At 33.2% G+C, this 20704-nt stretch overlaps 1 pseudogene; it reads left to right on the top strand.

Annotated features, from left to right (window-relative positions):
* Positions 1–2905: 2905 nt before the first annotated feature.
* LOC100802324 (CENP-B homolog protein 2-like) lies at positions 2906–4502 on the top strand (annotated as a pseudogene).
* Positions 4503–20704: the final 16202 nt, after the last annotated feature.

The following is a 20704-nucleotide window of genomic DNA, read 5'->3' as shown; positions in this document are numbered from 1 at the left end:
TCACAACTAGAGTGCACCATGGGTTGTTCATGGTAACTATGATGGGCGTGGTAGACTTTAGGAAGCCAATTATAAAAGTCAGATTCAACCATGGGCATACCATGGTAGAGAACATGGCATGGTGCGTGTTGAGCAAAAAATTAGAAAGTTGCATTTTCTGTTTTGTTTGTGTAGGCTTTGACCTAAATGTGTACCTGAACTTTAAATAGGCATTCTAGGATATGAAAGAGTGTTCTAAATTGTTGAGTTTTGAAAGGAAAAAAGATCAAAGACTTTGGGTGACAACTTTCATGCTTAGAGATTCATCTTCTGCTGTATCTCTGCCCAATTGCTTCTTCCCTAATGGTTATGAGTTGCTAGTTCCTTCCTTGCAGGGGTTTAATGTAATTGGATATCCTTCTATGTAATTACTACAATTTTCTATTTAATGAAGTATTGTTATTGTTTCTCTTTCATATATATTGGTTGCTCTTAGCTTGATCACTTGAGTGCATGATTTTTTATTTGATTCTAATTGGGAAATTCAATTAAATTTCAAACTCAAGAGAACAACCAATAAAATTTATGCCTAGGGATAGGGTAAAGGTTATTGATCATCGTTAGACCTTCATTCTAAATGTAGGTATACTAGTCAAGAGATTGAGAGTGTGATTAAAGGGCTTAAGTTCTCTCACTTAAGGGATTAATGTTAGAATAAATTATGGGTTGATGATAACATAAGTTTAATGGAATAAGATTAATTAGTAATGTCTGTTAGGTTTAGTCAATGAAGTCAAACCCGGATAGTTTCCACCATTGTTAGAAACCACATTTTCTACACATACCAAGTTTTTGATAAAATTCTCAAACCAAGTTTCTTCCTTTAAACTCTACTTTTTATGCAACTGTCTTTAATTTTGGTTACTCAATTACTTTTAATCTTGTGGTCTATCAATTTTACTATTTATTACTCATTTATTGTAGAAGTCCCTATAGAGACGATTCTACTTATCACTATTGTTACTTAAGTGATTTGGTACTCTTGCCAAAGTCCCAACAATTTCCTTAGTGAACCAGAGCTAGTAATTAAGCCAAAGTCTTAAAAGGAAAAGGATAAGTATGTTGAAGTAATGGATTATAAAGCAATTGTAACATATTACTTATGTTCAAAATGAACTAGGAACCACAAGACACGTAGTGTAATCAATTACCCTTCAGGTTAATCGATCACACCAAATGAATCTTGGTTTAATCTTGAAGAGAAATAGAAACATTCATTTTAATTGATTGCATGGATCTTGTAATCGATTACATATTGTACTGCTTTTTTTCCTCCAAAATTAATTGCTTGATTTTATCCGATTACATTGTTGTTGTAAGCGATCAAAACGTATCAAAATAAGAACCCAAAATTGCTTTAGAATGCATTAACTGATTACAATGGTTATGTAATTGATTATTCTTGTTACGTTTTGAAAATTTGTAAATAACTTCACTCATTCTCAAGTTAGTAAACACTCTTTTTGAAAACCAAATATCTTAGACTTTGAGATAAGATCTCTGAAGCTTTATTCAACAAGAGTGATTACTACATTACATGGGTTGAATCCTTCACTTGAAGATCATGAAGCTTGGTCACTCTCTTGGTTAAACCTTGTGCTATTCTTTGGTTATCTACACATAAGATGATTTTGTTTCATAACTTTGTTTATGATTCAAAGAAAGGATTTATGAGATAGGTATTCTCATAGTTTCTTTGTTGTAGTGTTATACAAAGAGGGTGTCCTTGTAGGGTTCAAGGAGAAGGGAATTTTGAATTTCTTGTATGTGCATGGTGTGTATAAACTTTAAATTTTAGTGGCTTCTCAACTAGGTTTGTTGAGAAAAATTGTGTAACAGCCCATTCCTTTTGGTTTTTCTTTTAAAAAAAATAAATAAACAAAAATAACAATTAAAATTAGGTCATCAGTTTTCTCACTATATAAAGGAACTTTTAACTCTAGAGCAGTTTTTACAAAATATTTTTTGTTCCCTTTTCTCTGATGTTCAAGAATCCTACTAGAGCAATCGGAGAAGGAGCTCTAGAGAGTACTAGAAACGCCACCATTGTTAACGCAGAACGCTTGAGCGACTACATCGAGGTAAAGGATGAGTTATTCACACTTGAGGGTTAGAATGAACATGTGTAAATATCCTTAAAGGATTAATTTTGGGTTATTTTGGACTGTTTCTTTTTCTTGAAAATTCAATTCTATTTTTCCTAAATTTTTTGCTTGTTATTGTGATTGATTTTCACTTGTGCAAATTTGATTACACAAGAGTGGAACAAAACTATGTAGATATTGACAGAGTTGCAAGAAAGAACTATGCGTCATTGCAGTTTTCCCTAAATTTGGGTTAAATAGTTTTAGTTATGGGTTTAGTTAAAATCCTTTTTCAATTAGCTAAATGGCTTTGATGTGTGTTTGGCTGCCTGTAGCTTTTTCATCTGATATGCATATATACGTGTTTCAGGTTGTTTCATGTTTTTTTATTTTAAATTAATATTATATATATATATATATATATATAGTTAAAACTCTATATATTAAGAATGCCAGGACCGGGGAAATTTATTAATTTAAAGAGTTATTAATTTATCAATAAATTAATAATTATTAATTTAAAGAGTTTTTAAGTAATTATACTGTACATACCAAACAACAAGGCAAATTAGTCTATGCCTCTTAGAATTACGTTGCAGCGAACCTTGGGACTCAACATAAATTAGTAACTTCTGTGTTCATATGCATTGGAAATCAATAATGACTTTTGAAGTACAGTAAATGTAAACAAGAGGAACAAATGTGTTCAATGTATTCTTAAGCAAGTTTGGCATATATAAATTACATGAATGCGTTAGAGTATTCAAACCATATCTCACAAGATGGCTTCTCATCTAAAAGGTGTTGCAAAATCAACTATGTCAGATCAAATACGTAAGGAGTTGTGTGAGTACAAGAGAGATAATCCTGAAAGCACACAAAAGACTTGCAGAGATGGCTTGAGGGAAAATTTGAGTTGAAAGTTAGTCAATGAACAATATCAAACACACTTAAGCGGTCAGATGACTATCTCTCTACTGAAATAGAAAAGGGAAGAGCAAAGATCAAAAGACACAAACCAACAAAATATCCTGACATGGAGAAGGTTGTTTATGTGTGGTTTCTCCAGCATCAAGAACGTGTGAATATCACAGGAGAATTAATTTTGCAGAAGGCAAGAGATACAATGAAACTCGTGTACCCTCATGATGATTCAAATTTTAACTTCTCTATAGGATGGCTTGGGAAATTCAAGCACCGACATGGCATAAAGTCATTTTGTCGTTTTGGCGAGAGTGAGTCTGTTGATTTACAATACATGGAGTAGAAATTGGTATCGATTCGGGAGAAAATTGATTTGTTCCCTATGAAATATGTTTTCAATATAGATGAAACTGGGTTGTTTTATAGGCTACAAGTTGATCATTCACTGGCAACAAAACAACTTGAAGGAAGAAAACAAGATAAAGAAAGGCTGACGGTAGTTATTTGTTGCAATGAAGATGGCTTTGAAAAAATCCCTTTATGGATTATTGGGAAATATGCAAAGCCTCGTTGCTTCAAGAATGTCAACATGAATAACTTGGATTATCAGTATCGAGCTAACAAAAAAGCATGGATGACTAGTGTGCTTTTTGATGAATATGTTCGTTCATTTGACCAAATGATGCATGGTAGAAGAGTTCTACTTGTGGTGGATAATTGTCCAGCACATCAAAGAAATATTGAAGGGCTAAGAAACGTTGAGTTGTTCTTCTTGCCACCCAACATGACATCAAAGATTCAACCTTGCGATGCTGGGATAATAAGAGCTTTCAAGATGCATTACCGCAAAATATTGAAAGGTTATGAGGTGGGACAATCTGATCCAGGGAAGATAAATGTCCTTGATGCTATCAATTTGGCAATCCCAGCTTGGACGATAGATGTTCGAAAAGAAACAATAGCAAATTGCTTTCGACATTGTAAAATTCGTTCAGCTAGTGACGTTGCAAGAAATTTGGATGAATTCACTTTTGATGAAGAAACTCAAGACCTCAAGACTATGATCAATCAATGCGGCTATCATAATAAGATGGATATCGACAATCTAATGAACTACCCAGGTGAAAATGAAGCATGCTCGGAGGTTCAAAGTTTGGAAGATATTGTGGGTACTATCATTGAGAACAATGCAAATGATGATGGCGAAGATGATACGGTGTCTTTGGAGCCTGTTACACGAAAGGAAGCACTTATGGCGTCGAATACTCTTCACAACTTTATGATACAATACAAAAATACAACACCTGAGCTATTGGATGCAATAAGAAAAGTTAGAGATGAGCTCTAAATAGACTTGAACTTTAAAGGAAAACAGACAACTATTGAATCATATTTCAATAGAGTGTAATATATTTTTTTCAGTTTCTATGAATTATTAATTTATGATTTTCTTGGGATCGAAAATTATAAAGGGATCTCACGAAAAATTATTATCTTATTATTTTATCAAGTTTTTTAATTTTTTACATTGGCCCAAGTCGGAACTGGACAAATATATTATTTTAGAAAATTTATTAATTTACCGAGTATTAATTTAAAGAGTTTCTACTATATATATATTCATTGAATTTCGATATGTGTTTTAGGCTGCTTCATGTTTTGATTTTAAATTAATATTATATTATAATATCCCTAAATATACATATGTGTATTGAACTCCGTAGCTTTTTTTAGTACGTACATATATTCCTAAATATTAACGTGTATATTTATCATAATATATTATTATATGTTTAGTTATTATTATTATTGTTATTATTATTATATATGTTTTTAATTATACGTGTACATTACATTATTTATATTATAAATTGATATTTAGGACATCATAGTGTTATCATAACATGATTTTGAAAATGCTTATTGTCATGGAATTGAAAATGTTATGGTTTGATCGTTATATATGCGTATGTGTATGTTGTGTTCTATGAACATTGTTATAAATGTTATGAAAATGTATTAATGAACGTGAGGTGGATTAAGTGATAAATTGAGGTGTTGTATGCAATAAGTTGTGAGCTATGCAATCACATAACTGTAAAATTTTTTAAGGGCGACAAGTTAATGCGCGACAAGTTTGTGATGAGTTCCTATAACATTCCATTTTTCGTAAATAAATTAAAAAGATTTTTTAGAAAAAAATAAAGTTTTAGAAAATGGTGAGGTTTTTATAATTAAATAAATAAAGAAAAATAGTTGTATTAAAATAATGGTCTGAAGAAAAAAATATAATTGATTTATTCATTAGATAGGAAATAAAATAATTTTTTTATAAAATAGTAAAAATAAATAAATAGGGTAAATAATAGGCTATGATTATCCTATCTATAAATAGAGACATCTTAGGTCAGTCTTCAGACTGACAATACTCTCTATGCCTCCTCTTCCTCTCAATTTCATTTTCTCTTCTCCTCTTCCCAAAACCCTCTCTTTTTCCCGCATATCACCAAACATGTCTTAGAAAAATTATGATCTTTGACTCATTCACTGTTGGATCGTCGTGAAATTTGAGTATCAGGTTCGGAACTCATTTTCAAACATTCTCATCATGGGGAATTAAGAAAAAATGTCTGAGCTGAGAGAAATACCCTTTGCATCGTAACTTTTTCTTTTCCCGCAGAAACCCAAAACTGTCTCAGTAAAACTATGATCGCGGACTCGTTAACCATTGAATTGTCATGAAGTTTTGATATGTGGTTTACGATTCATTTCCTCACACCTTCACCGTTGGGATTTTCAAAATATTGTCTATGAAGGGAGAAATACTCATCGCACGTAGACAGTGGAGTGAAGGCTTCAATCCCTTCTCCTCTCTAACATTTGGGAACCCTATCAGAGCAGTCAAAGGAAAAACTTGAGGAATCACAGGAAATTGCTAGAGATGCCGCTATCACTGTCAGAATACACATGTGAGCCCGTTAGTTTATCGCAATTGGGGTTTGAATGAACATGTGTAGGGATCCTTAGAGAATTAAAATGGGGTTTATTTTGGGATGTTTATTGAATTATAACTTTTCCTTTACAATTATAAATACAATATTGTTGTGTTTTACATACCAATTGATGTTCTGATGAGAATTGATTGATAAACTTGAGTGCTCTTGATGTTTTTGTGTTTTGACCCATGATTTTGATTAATTGATTTTGATATAATTGTGTGAAATTATTTGAGGGATTTTACTTCCCATGTTGTGAGAAACCTTTTGTATAAATTGTTATGTTGAGATTATGAAATGGTGATTCAAATTGTGAGTATGTGATAAATTGAACCTGTGAGGTGAAATACATGTATATTGAGATGAGATGTGTGTATCAAGTTATGAGCTATGAACTGTGCAATCACATAATTGTAAGACCCTTTAAGGGCGACGAATATTGTGATGGAATCCACTATGGGAACCCGACGAGTTTAATCATAAGCGCAACGAGTTAAAATGATTTTGAAAACAATTGACTAGTTGTGTGTATTGCATAGTTCATACGTAAAGTGTGTATGATTCTTGAGGTGTGATAACATGCTATTTTGGGATTATACCATTGTGATTGAGACCAAATGTATGTGATAAATTGAGTATGTATTGACTCGTAATATATTGGTGCATTGAGATGTTGTGTGCATTGAGTTGTGAGCTATGAATTATACAATCACACGACTATAAGACCCTTTAAGGGTGACGAGTTAATGCTAAGATCCTTTAAGGGTGACGAGTTAATGCGTGGCGAGTATTGTGATGGGAACCACTGTGGGGACCCAATGAGTTTAATCACAAGTGCGGCGAGATAAAACTATTTTGAGAACAATTGAGGAGTCATGTGTTTTGTTCAATTCATTGATAGAGTCTGTGTGCTAAAATGTTTTATGGGTTGGACCTGAATCAGGAGGGAGAGGCCCTGATGGACTTTTCGGAGTGTAGGCCTTGGCGGTAAATACACCCGATTTGAGTGCTCCTTTAAGCATGTACCAATCTCACATGGTTGGAGCTTTCTCGCAAAACAGCATGATCCTGACTGGTCTCCCTATGATTTTACCTTGTGAGAATGACCAGACTTACTAGTGTGTGGTTTGTCTTGTCATGTACTCCTAGGCGCCCGATGAGGTTTTTTACTAACATGGTACCACATTGCATATAGGATTGAGTCTTAGTGTATCTGTTGCATAACGCTTGTGTATTGATCGATATTGATTGATTTAGTGATATTGTGTTTTGATCATTTAGTACGTAAATATTGTGAAAACGAATGAGACGTGTCGTGTTGTGATGTGATGTTGCACGATAAAGTGGTGAAATAACGTGAGTTATGCTTAAGTAAGTTGTATTTTGTTTATATGGTATTTATACCTACATGTTGTCTTGTTTCTCTCTATTAGTTAGGAATGTGATAACTCACTCCCCATGTGTTATTGTGTTTGGATTCTGTGATGATCTCGAACTTTGTATTTGTGGGAGCAAATGATTAGGTGGATGACTATGAAGAACCTCATGCTAGAGGGCACGGGAACACAATACTCTGATAGGATGTGACATTGGGGTATAGGTTTCTATATTAATTGTATGAAGTCTTGGACGACCTTGTTTTGAGCCGAGACAATTTATTATTTATTTGGAAAATTTTTATTATGATGTTAGAAAAGTGGATGTGAGCCTTTTACCCTTTTGAAAAGCTTGTATTTAAATGTATTTTAAAAAAAATTAATTAATTCTGATTTCTTATTCCTTTTATTATTAGTACATATATGTGAGGGGTAGAGGGCGTCGCAGTTCCATTGTGGGAACCCAACGAGTTTAATCACTTGAGGCACGATGAGTTAAAATAATTTTAAAAATAATTGAGATTTTGAAAACGATTGAGTAGCTGTGTGCATTGCATAGTTTATAGGTAGAGTCTGTGTGTTAAAATATTTTCTGCGTTGGACCTGAATCAAGAGGGAGAGGCCCTAACAAACTTCTCGAACTCTAGGTATTGGGAGTAAATACACTCGATTTGAGTGTTCTTTTAAGTCTGTATCGATCTTACATGGTTGGAGCATTCTCGCAAAATAGAGTGACCTTGACTGGTCTCCCTATGATTTCACTTAGGGGGAATGACCTGACTTACCCATTGTGAGGCATGTTTTGGCATGTACTCCTAGGCGCCTGACGAGGTTTTTCATTGAAAATGATACAACATTGCATGTAGACTTGAGTCTAGTGTATCTGTTGCATAATGCTTGTGTTTGATTTTCATTGAGTTAACGATTGTGGTTTTGATGTTATTTTCTGGAGTGCATGAATTTGAATAAGTGTGAATAATGTGTGTGAGTTTGTGAGGCGATGTTGTTTATGTAAATTCAGCCGTAATTATTATATGTTCCACATGCTCTAGTGTTTTTATTATATACGAATGTGATAACTCATTCTCGGTATGTGTTTGTGTTTGAGTTTGGGTTGAATGCCATTTTGTTTCATGTGAGCCAGCATATGATGAGTTCCATGCTAGAGATGGAGAGGCTTAGCCTTTGCTAGGGAAAAGCTTTGATAAATATGACATCGGGGCATGTGGTTTTATTTCATATGTTACAATTCCGTGAATAGTATAGTTGTTTTATGTTTTCCGCTATTAGTTTGACTTCTTTTCATTAACAATGGACATCCTTGTTTTGAATCAAGATGATTTTATTATTTATTTGGACAAGTCTTATTATGATGTTAGAAAAGTGAATGTGAACCTTTTACCTTTTTGAAATGCTTTTATTTAAATGTGTTTTAAAACCTTTAATTAATTTCGCATTCCTATTCCTTTTATTATTAGTACATATATGTGTGGGGTAGAGGGTGTCACAAATTGGATGTAGATCTGTTTGGTTAGAACCAGTATATACCTTGTTGTCTCCTTGAATATTTCTCCTTTACTCTTTAGTTTTTAGCATTTGGGTTTCATCGTTCAAGACTAGTTAACAAAGATTTTTCTTCTTTTAGTATTTTAATTGAATCCTTTGAAAAGTTAGCATAATTTATGAAAATCTATCCACCCCTTCTAGATTCTCAGCATTGGTTTAATAGGGTTATCCTCAGGATCTTTTCGTCTAGTCATTATTGAGTGTTCAACCCCTTAGAGGTTAAGCTCTAATACCAGTAGAGATTAAGAAACACAAGATGAGGGGTTGTGTTTCTTGAAAACTTCTCATAAACCTTTTGAAAGAAAATTGTGTCATATTATAGAAAACACTTGTTTTTGAAAGCAGTGGATAAGGTAACAAAGCATAGAAGTAAAAATACTATTTTATCAAAACCTTTAATAAAAACAAATTTTATGTAAAAACACAATCTAAAGTTAGATAAGAAAGGGATAAAGAAGATAAGAACACAAAGGTTTTTATCATTGTTCGTCCCATCTCCAAGACTATGTCCAATTCTTGGCAAACCGACCAAGTTCCACTATAACTTCACAAGTTACAAGTATTCTTTCCACAAGCCACTTATAGCCCCACCCAATTAGTTTTACACTTGCCTTTCCAAGCTAAAACCCAAGTATTCTTTGAACCAAATCCTTTTCAGGCTTCAAAAAATCAAAAAGAGATTTAATGAGGGTCATATTGACTTTAGCTAATTCTCTTAAAGATAGATACAATGATCATGATCAAAATTCTAATTCTCAAGATTTACAAGGTGATTTGAGAGTTGGGTTTCTAACAAATTAACATGTATTACAAGAGATTTGAATGCTTGATTTCAAGTTAAGTTCTCTAACTTCAAATCTTCAAAACTTGAGCTATATATAGGCTTTTTTAGAAAGTAATTGTTGTGACAAAAGATGTTGCAACGACTTTCGTCTTTATTGTGTTGGATCAAGTGGCCTCAGAATAATTAAGAAGGGGGGGTTAAATTAATTATTCCTAAACCTTTACTAATTAAAAATTTACTCTTCTAAGGCTTTTACTTATGTTGTTAAGAGAATAAGGAGTAGAAGAGAAACTTAACCAAAAGTAAAAGCGAAAATTAAAATGTACAGCGGAAAGTAAAAGAGTAGGGAAGAAGGAGACAAACACATAAGAGTTTTTATACTGGTTCGGCAACAACCCGTGCCTACATCCAGTCCCCAAGCGACCTGCGGTCCTTGAGATTTCTTTCAACCTTGTAAAAATCCTTTTACAAGCAAAGATCCACAAGGGATGTACCCTCCCTTGTTCTCTTTGAACCTAGTGGATGTACCCTCCACTAGAACTGATCCACAAGAGATGTACCCTCTCTTGTTCTTAGTCAACAACCCAAGTAGATGTACCCTCTACTTGTACCAAAAAGGATGTACCCTCCAATGTGTTAAGACAAAGGTCTCAGGCGGTTAAACCTTTGATACTTTGTGAATGGGGATACAAAAGAATGTTGGATCGAGTGGCCTCAGAATAATTAAGAGGGGGGGTTGAATTAATTATTCCTAAAACTTTACCAATTAAAAATTACTCTTTTAAGGCTTTTACTTTTGTTGTTAAGAAAATATGGAGTAGAAGAGAAACTTAACAGAAAGTAAAAGCGAAAATTAAATGCACAACGGAAAGTAAAAGAGTAGGGAAGAAGGAAACAAACACACAAGAGTTTTTATACTGGTTCAGCAACAACCCGTGCCTACCTCCAGTCCCCAAGCGACCTGCGGTCCTTGAGATTTCTTTCAACCTTGTAAAAATCCTTTTGCAAGCAAAGATCCACAAGGGATGTACCCTCCCTTGTTCTCTTTAAACCTAGTGGATGTACCCTCCACTAGAACTGATCCACAAGAGATGTACCCTCTCTTGTTCTCAGTCAAACCCAAGTAGATGTACCCTCTACTTGTACCACAAAGGATGTACCCTCCAATGTGTTAAGACAAAGATCTCAGGCTGTTAAACCTTTGATACTTTGTGAATGGGGATACAAAAGAATTCTCAGGCGGTTAAACCTTTGAACGCTTTTGTATTAGGGAATGGGAAGAATCAAAAGAATTCTCATACTGTGTCGTTTTGAATTCTTTGACAAGGAAGAAGGGAGACACAAAAGAATTCAGACGGTCAGTCTTTTGTTCTTTTGGAAAAGGAAGAAGAGAGACACAAAAAGAATTCAGGCAGTTAGTCCTTGGCGAATTCTTTTTGGCAAAGGGAGAAGAAAATGAAAAGATGAATAGCACAAGTTTTCAAGGTTTAGAAAACCAGAAAACTTCAGAAAGCTTTTGGTACAAAAAAGAAGAAGAAGTTCAAAAAGATTCAAAGAGATTCAAGGCTTGTAAATGATTGTATGAATAATTGTTCAAGATTGTTGTTAGAAAGATTTTTTTTTGAAAATGCAAAACAAAGCCTTGCTTTTATAGACTCTTCATGTCTGGTCAAGAAGGTCATTCAGAAGAGTTATAACTTTTAGAAAAACTTAAAACCCATTTGAAAAAGTCAAAACCTTTTTGAAGAGTTACATCTTTAGATTTTTCAGAAACAAACACTGGTAATCGATTACCAAATAAGTGTAATCGATTACACAGCTTTTGAGTGAAACAATGTGACTCTTCACATTTAAATTTGAATTTCAACGTTCAAGGACATTGGTAATCGATTACCAAAACATTGTAATCGATTACAACCTTTTGAAAATATTTGGAACGTTGTAAATTCAGTTTAAAAACTTTTTCAAACTCATTTTGCTATGGGTAATCGATTACAACAATATGGTAATCGATTACCAGAGAGTAAAAACTCTTTGGTAAAGGTTTTGTCAAAAACTCATGTGCTATTCAAAGTTTTGAAAAAAACTTTTTAATACTTATCTTGATTGAGTCTTTTCTTCATTCTTGAATCTTGAGTCTTGAATCTTGATCTTGATTCTTGAGATCTTGAATCTTGATTCTTGATTGTAGACTTTCTTCTTGAGTCTTGAATTCTTCTTGATTCTTGAACTCTTGACTTGTTCTTGATTTACTTGAGATGTTCTTTGACTCACTTGAGTTGTTCTTTGATCTTTTGAGCTTTTTGTTCATCACCTTTGTCATCATCTTTTGTTGTCATCATTGTTATCATCAAAACACCTTTGAATCACATTCACCATGAAGCTTTGCTTCTACAAAGAATTCTCAAGCGGTTAGTCCTTTGAACGCTTTTGTATAAGGGAAAGGGAAGAATCAAAAGAATTCTCATACTGTATCATTTTGAATTCTTTGACAAGGGAGAAGGGAGACACAAAAGAATTCAGGCGGTTAGTCCTTCGTTCTTTTGGAAAAGGGAGAAGAGAGACACAAAAAGAATTCAGGCGGTTAGTCCTTGGCGAATTCTTTTTGGCAAAGGGAGAAGAGATGAAAAGAATGAATAGCACAAGTTTTGAAGGTTTAGAAAACCAGAAAACTTTGGAAAGCTTTTGGCACAAAGAAGAAGAAGAAGTTTAAAGAGATTCAAAGATTGAAAAGGATTGTATTGTAAAGGTTGTTCAAGATGATTGAAATGCAAAACAAAGCCTTGCTTTTATAGACTATTCATGTCTGGTCAAGAGAACCATTTAGAAGAGTTATGACTTTTAGAAAAACTTAAAACCAATTTGAAAAAGTCAAAAACCATTTGAAGAGTTACATCTTTTGATTTACTCAGAAACAATCACTGGTAATCGATTACCAAATCAGTGTAATCGATTACACAAAACTTTTATATGAAAGGATGTGACTCTTCACATTTGAATTTTAATTTCAACGTTCAAAGGCACTGGTAATCGATTACCAAAACATTGTAATCGATTACAGCTTTTTGAAATCAATTGGAACGTTGTAAATTCAGTTTGAAAACTTTTTCAAATCCATTTTGCTACTGGTAATCGATTACAATCTAGAGAGTAAAAACTCTTCGGTAAACATTTTTGGGAAAAATCCATGTGCTACTCAGTTTTTGAAAAAACCTTTTCATACTTATTTTGATTAAGTCTTCTCTTGATTCTTGAATCTTGAGTCTTGAATCTTGATCTTGATTCTTGAAAGCTTGATCCTTGAATCTTGATTCTTGATTCTTGAAATCAACTTTCCTCTTGAATCTTGAAATGCTCTTGATTCTATCTTGAACATCTTGAACTCATTCTTTGATTGACCTTTGAGCTTTTTGTCATCACTTTTGTCATCATCTTTGTTATCATCAAAACATCTTTGAATCAATCTTGATTCATCATGAAGCTTTGCTTCTACATATTGATGAAGAGATGTCTTTTTTGGGGCATTTAATGCTTGCCACCAATTGGTCACATAGAGCTGATAAATTACTATGATTATCCTACAAGACAAGCTTTATATCTTATGTTAGTGCACAAGTTCTTCTTTTGTGCATTCAAGTACTTTATTAATTTATTTTGGCATGCCATTTGGGACAACATATAGCTTTTCATTTGACTTCTATCTCTTTCATCCTTTTTGACAGATTCTATAAAGAATAACAAACATTTTTTGCAGAAAGGATCAAGACGAGCATTTAAGATGCATAAAAAAAATCCATACTCAACATTTGTTGATTTGTCATTTATTCAATAGGCATAGAGTGAACAAAGCTTTGTATGTTTTGTCATAAAACCCAAATATCAGAACTTAGGATTTGTTTGCATAAATCAAAACTTTGAAGAGTCCTAATTTGTTCTATGACTCAACACCCTCTATTATTTTATATGTGAATCTATGTTCTTAGTAATTTACAGTTTATAAATTTGTGATTATGGCTTATTCTAATTATTCTCTTCTCAACTCCTATTTTTTTAGTAGAAAATTTATTGAAGATTTATGTTGTTGGGGGCTATTACAATACTATGAAGGTGTACCTATCTAAAATATTTTCCTAATAGAGGCTACTAAACTCTTTTCCATATGTCTAGTTGTTGGATCGAGTGACCTCAGAATAATTAATAAGGGGGGGTTGAATTAATTATTCCTAAACCTTTACTAATTAAAAAATTACACTTCTAAGGCTTTTACTAAATTGTAAAGAGAATGAGGAGTAGAAGAGAAACTTAAGAGAAAGTAATAGCGGAAATTAAATGTACAGCGGAAAGTAAAAGAGTAGGGAAGAAGGAAACAAACACACAAGATTTTTTATACTGGTTCGGCAACAACCCGTGCCTACATCCAGTCCCCAAACGACCTGCGGTCCTTGAGATTTCTTTCAACCTTGTAAAAATCCTTTTACAAGCAAAGATCCACAAGGGATGTACCCTCCCTTGTTCTCTTTGAACCTAGTGGATGTACCCTCCACTAGAACTGATCCACAAGAGATGTACCCTCTCTTGTTCTCAGTCAAACCCAAGTAGATGTACCCTCTACTTGTACCACAAAGGATGTACCCTCCAATGTGTTGAGACAAAGATCTCAGGCTGTTACACCTTTGATACTTTGTGAATGGGGATACAAAAGAATTCTCAGGCGGTTAGTCCTTTGAACACTTTTGTATTAGGGAATGAGAAGAATCAAAAGAATTCTCAGACTGTGTCGTTTTGAATTCTTTGACAAGGGAGAAGGGAGACACAAAAGAATTCAGGCGGTTAGTCCTTGGCGAATTCTTTTTGGCAAAGGGAGAAGGGAATGAAAAAGATGAATAGCACAAGTTTTTGAACAAAGAACTTTTCTTGGAAGAGAAAGTTTTGAACAAAAACTTTTAGAAAGATGAAGAGAAGATGAAACAGAATAACTGTTGAAAGAGATGAAAGAAAATATTGAAAGATGATTGAAAGAAATGATTGAGATGAATTGATAGAAAGATTGCTTAGAAAGATTGATTGAAAATACAAAACAAAGCTTTGCTTTTATAGACTCTTCATGTCTGGTCAAGAGATCCATTTTGAAGAGTTATAACTTTTAGAAAAACTTAAAACCAATTTGAAAAATTCAAAAACCATTTGAAGAGTTACATCTTTTGATTTATTCAGAAACAACCACTGGTAATCGATTACCAAATCAGTGTAATCGATTACACAAAACTTTTAGTGAAAGGATGTGACTCTTCACATTTGAATTTGAATTTCAACGTTCAAAGGCACTGGTAATCGATTACCAAAACATTGTAATCGATTACAGCTTTTTTGAAATCAATTGGAACGTTGTAAATTCATTTAAAAACTTTTTCAAATCCATTTTGCTACTGGTAATCGATTACAACAATCTGGTAATCGATTACCAGAGAGTAAAAACTCTTTGGTAAACATGTTTTTGAGAAAAATCCATGTGCTACTCAGTTTTTGAAAAAACTTTTTCATACTTATCTTGATTAAGTCTTCTCTTGATTCTTGAATCTTGAGTCTTGAATCTTGTTCTTGATTATTCTTGATTCTTGATTCTTGATTCTTGAAAAATTGAAACTTGAAACTTCTCTTGAATCTTTCTCTTGATTCTTGAATTCTTTGGCATCATCAAAATAACCTTTGAAGGCATTGCTTCCACACTAGTATCTCCTTTTCAGCCATGTATTATGAATCCAAATGGAACAAGTTGGATTCATAATACGTGCTGAAAAAGACCAAGAATATTCTAGCGGGACTTTGGAAAAGTTGTAGTTTTTTCATGGCTTATAAATGCATTAGAAGCATCAATCACTCTTCCTTCCTTATTTGTTCTTTTTCTTTATCAATGAAAATTACCTTTGATTGGTTTAGTTTGCTCCATTAGGAAAATATATTAGATTGGTACACCTTTATAAGATTGTAATCGCCTCGATAATAAAAATCTTCAATAAATTTTCTACTAAAAAATAAGAGTTGAGAAAAAAATAATCAAAACAAGCCATAATCATACAATTCCCATGTTTTTCTCTAGTGGTAGATCTCATTTTGAGATATTAAGCCACTTTTTATAGGTCCCACTATGGATCCCACATCTTAATTTTAGTTTTTTGAATTTGGTTCAAAATAAATATATAATTAATTATATAAATTTTAATTTTCAAAAAATAATATTAAGAAATAGAATACATAATAATAATTTAAATATTCAATTGCAACCATAGTTTAAACTTGCAATTAATACAAAACATTGACAACAAGAAAGAAAAATTAAATTTAACATTCTTGTCACCAAAACGTTCCCAAATATGTTTCACCAAATCTACTTGAAGTTGTTGATGAATTCATCTTCTATGCATATAATGTCTTGCTTACAAGTATGTAGCAAAGTTAGGAGGAGCACCACAAGATATGTCAACATTTGAAATCTCTTCATTTATATGATCATAATCAACATCAAAATTATCATTGTATGTATCTTGTTCATCTGCAACAATCATGTTATACAATATAATGCATGTTAATATTATATCCTCCTTTGTATCGATGTGTTAATTATGTGATGGACCACATATAATTATGAATCGAGATTTGAACACATTAAATGCTCTCTCCACATCCATTCTTGCGAATTCTTGACATTTTACAAATAACTTTCTTTTCTCTCCTTGTGGCATTGGTATGGTCTTCACAAACGTGACCCAATTAGGATAAATGTCACCTGCAAATTGCACTAGAGGAGCTCGACCTTGCAAAACATCATTAAACACGGACAATTGACTTAACACATTAATGTCATTGTTTAAACCTACAACTCCATAATATGCTTGCCAAATTCACAAGTCTTGTGACACAACAACTTCTAGTATTACTGTGGGTTTGCGATGATCACCTCTGTCATATTGGCCTTGTCATACAACTAGACAATTTTTTCATTCTCAATGCATGCAATTAATAAAACCCAACATACCAAGAAACCCATATGCCTCTCAAATTTGTAGTAGGCGATTGATGTCCTTGTTGTTAGGCCTTCTTAAGTACTCATCCCTAAATATCTCATTAACACCTTTTACAAAAGCTTCTAAGCATTGAATTACAGTGTATTTGACAATTCTAATGTACTCATCCATACTATCGGCAGGTGATCCGTATGCAAGTATACAAATTGTTGCATTGCATTCTACAATGGTGAAAGACCCTTTCTGCCATCTACATCAAATCTTATTCAGAAATACGGATCATGATTACTGAGAGCGTCTATAATTTGAAGGTACAATTGCTTTCGTATTTGAAACCTTTGTTGAAACTGACTCTCTATGTATACAAAATTTTCAGAGAAGTTGTCATTCAACAAGCGACTATATCCATCTTCACAATTGTGATTTATGATTCTTCTTCTTTGTCTAGGCCGACTGTTGTTCTCTGTGACACCCTCTAACCCACACATATATGTACTAATAATAAAAGAAATAATTAAAAAAAAATTAAACTTAATTCAAGTTTTTAAAACATATTTAAATACAAGCCTTTCAAGAGGGTAGCAGGCTCACATTCACCTTTCTAACATCATCATAAAACTTTTCTAAATAAATAATAAATTCACTTCGGCTCAAACAAGGCCGTCTATAAAACCCTATACCCCAATGTCACATCCTATCAGAGCGTTGTGCCCCGACGTCCTTCAGCACATGATTCCTTAAAGCAATTCACCTAGTCATCTGCTCCCCCGAACACGAAGTTCAAGATCATCACAGGATCCAAACACAAACAACACACGGGGAGTGAGTTATCACATTCCTAACTAATAGAGAAACAAGACAACTAGATATACATATCATATAAACCAAATAAAACTTAGTTACACGTAATTCACGTAATTCCACCACTTTGTCATTCCAAGTTCACTTTTTAATCATCAATCACATTACACAAGAATCACACGCTCTGATCAAGACATAATAACACATCAATTTCATAATAAAAAATTAGCAAGCGCATGAGACAGTTATGCTAAGACTCAAGCCTATATGCAATGTGGTACCATGTCAGTGAAAAACCACCCTGGGGCGCTTAGGAGTACATAACAAGACACACCAAAGAATGAGTTTGTCAGGTCACTCTCACTAAGTAAGATCATAGGGAGACCAATCAGGGTCACGATGTTTTGCGAGAATGCTCCAACCATATGAGATCAACATAGGCTTAAAGGAGCACTCAAACCCGATGACCCCCAAGGCCTACACTCCGAAGAGTCCGTCAGGGCCTCTCCCTCTTGATTCAGGTCCAACCCCTAAAATCATTTTAGCACACAGACACTGCTCGTGAATTATACAATACCCATGACCTCACACTCGTGTATTAAACACGTACAACATATTGCGCAACAATTTAACACTGGTTCCTAAATAGAAAACCTACACTTTCTCTTTAACACTGCGCATTTACACTTTTCTCAAGATAACACTGGTCGGGTTATTGTACAATTCACAGCTTACAACACAAATAATGTCACATCAAGAGTTAATCACACACTTATTCACAACCAAAACTCATTCACAATTTCACATCTCATAATGTCACAATCCACCATCACATGTTTTCACGTATCTCACAATTCAACACATGTTCTACTTTACACTTTTACTCAATCTTAATAACAATATTATAATCTCAAGGCAACATATTATTTCATAATTCATCACATAATTAATTTATAAACACTGCTCATGAATTATACAATACCATGACCTCACACTCATGTTTCAAACATGTTTAACACAATTGCGCTACAATTTAACACTGTTTCCTAACTAGGAACCTACACTTTCTCTTTAACACTGCGCATAAACAATTTTCTCAATATCAACACTGGTCGGGTTATTGTATAATTCACAGCTCATAACTCAATACACACATCTCAATACACATGTATTTCAAATCTAAACATAGTATTCTCAAACTCCAACACTTGAATAATTTTTGGAATCACACAATTAACAACACTACAACATTATTTACATAAAATATTAATATAAATAAATATATAACTAAATCTATATATATAAATCCTGCAACGTATATCATATTTGATCATGAATTTTAAGAAAGTTTTCAATGTACCAATTCTAAATAATTATATAAACACTTTCTCATATATATAAGTATACATGAATTCATATATATATTATCTAAGAATACAACACATAGTCTATTAGAATTCTTTTCTCAATTTCAAATATAATATCAATTTTAAACTATAAAAAAACTAAAAAGCATGAAAAGGGGAAAAATACAAACTCAATATCTCCTTACTTAATTTCATCAACTATGGTTCACACTCAACACAAGAGCACATTAATTTCACAAAGAATTCTCATTGGGACATCAAATGATTCATCAAACATATATAATTTATATATAACTCATAGTTATAATTATAAGGATAAAGTAAAAAATGTAGAAACACCCCAAAACCCATTCCAATTGATACTCTAAGGATCCCTGCACATGTTCTTACTAATCCCCAATTGTGAATAACCCATCCCTTACCTCTGAGCGGACTCACGTGTCTTCAGCCAGCGATAGTAACATCTCTAGCGGTTCCCTGAGATTCCTTCAGTTATTCCTCCGACTGCTCCGATAGAATTCCCAAACGTCAGAGAGACGGAGAAGAGATTGAAACCTCCACTTGTACTGTCTTCATGCGATTCTTTTTTCTCCCTCCGCGAATATATTCTCGCAAATCCCAACGGTGGAAGTGTGCACAATTGAATTTTGAACAACATATTCAAATTTCATGAAAATCCAACGGTTAACGAAACCGGGATCGTAGTTTTACCGAGATAGTTTTGGGTTTCTACGGGAAATTAAAATGCTACAGTGAGAAGGGTTTTCCTCTAAGCTCATATATGAGTTTGAAATTCCCAACGGTGAGAGTGTTTGCAATTGGGTTGCAAATGTGGTACTCAAATTTCACGACGATCCAACGGTGAACAAGTCCGAGATCGTCGTTTTTATGAGACAGGTTTGATGAGCTGCAGGAAAAAAAAAGGTTTTGAGAGGAGAAGGAGAAAAACGAAAATGAGGCAAAAAGAGGCACCTGACTTAACATAACTATTTATACCTAGGGTACTTAGCCTATTATTTGCTCTATATTTATTTATTTATTTATTTTATAAAAACAAACTCTATTTTATTTTCTATCAAACGAATAAATGAAATACCTTTTTTATTTTCTCTCAAATCATTATTTTAATTAATAATTATATCTCCTTATTTATTTATTTATAAAATCTCATCATTTTTTCTAAAACTCTATTTATTTATAAATAAAAATCCTTTTTAATCTAGATTACAAAAATTGGGATGTTACATTCTCTGCTTGTTGTTGCATCTCGTGTAAGTTCCTCATGATTTCCTATTCAATGTTGTTTTCAAGTATTTCATCAACAATTTGTTTCCAAAGTCTATCAAAGCCAGAGTTTGGATCAATTTTATGAGTAAGTGAAAGAAGAATGTAGAATTTGTAGAAAACATGCATGACTAAAAGAAAATAGAACAATTAGATAGCATCATTTTCAACAGCTAGTTTCACAACGGCTAGTTTTGTAACAAAAACTTTTAAAATGGCTAGTTTCACAATGGCTAGTTACTAAACTTGCGCAAAATATAGTTACAAGTAATTTCATGTTTCTTGTGTTGATCTTCAGACATGGTAGATGTGTCATTCATCAGAACTTCGTACAACACCTTTATGTTCTCTGTCTCTTTTGCCTTTGCTAATTTTTTGGTGGCAATAGTTTTTCCCTAATTGCATCTTCCATGCCACTCAAGTCCATAATCGATGAAGAGGTTGCAACTCATTTCCCCTTC

This window comes from Glycine max, chromosome 1 (genome assembly GCF_000004515.6).
Source record: "Glycine max cultivar Williams 82 chromosome 1, Glycine_max_v4.0, whole genome shotgun sequence".
In the NCBI taxonomy this organism is placed as follows: domain Eukaryota; kingdom Viridiplantae; phylum Streptophyta; class Magnoliopsida; order Fabales; family Fabaceae; genus Glycine; species Glycine max.
This window is presented reverse-complemented; position numbering and strand designations above follow the sequence as displayed.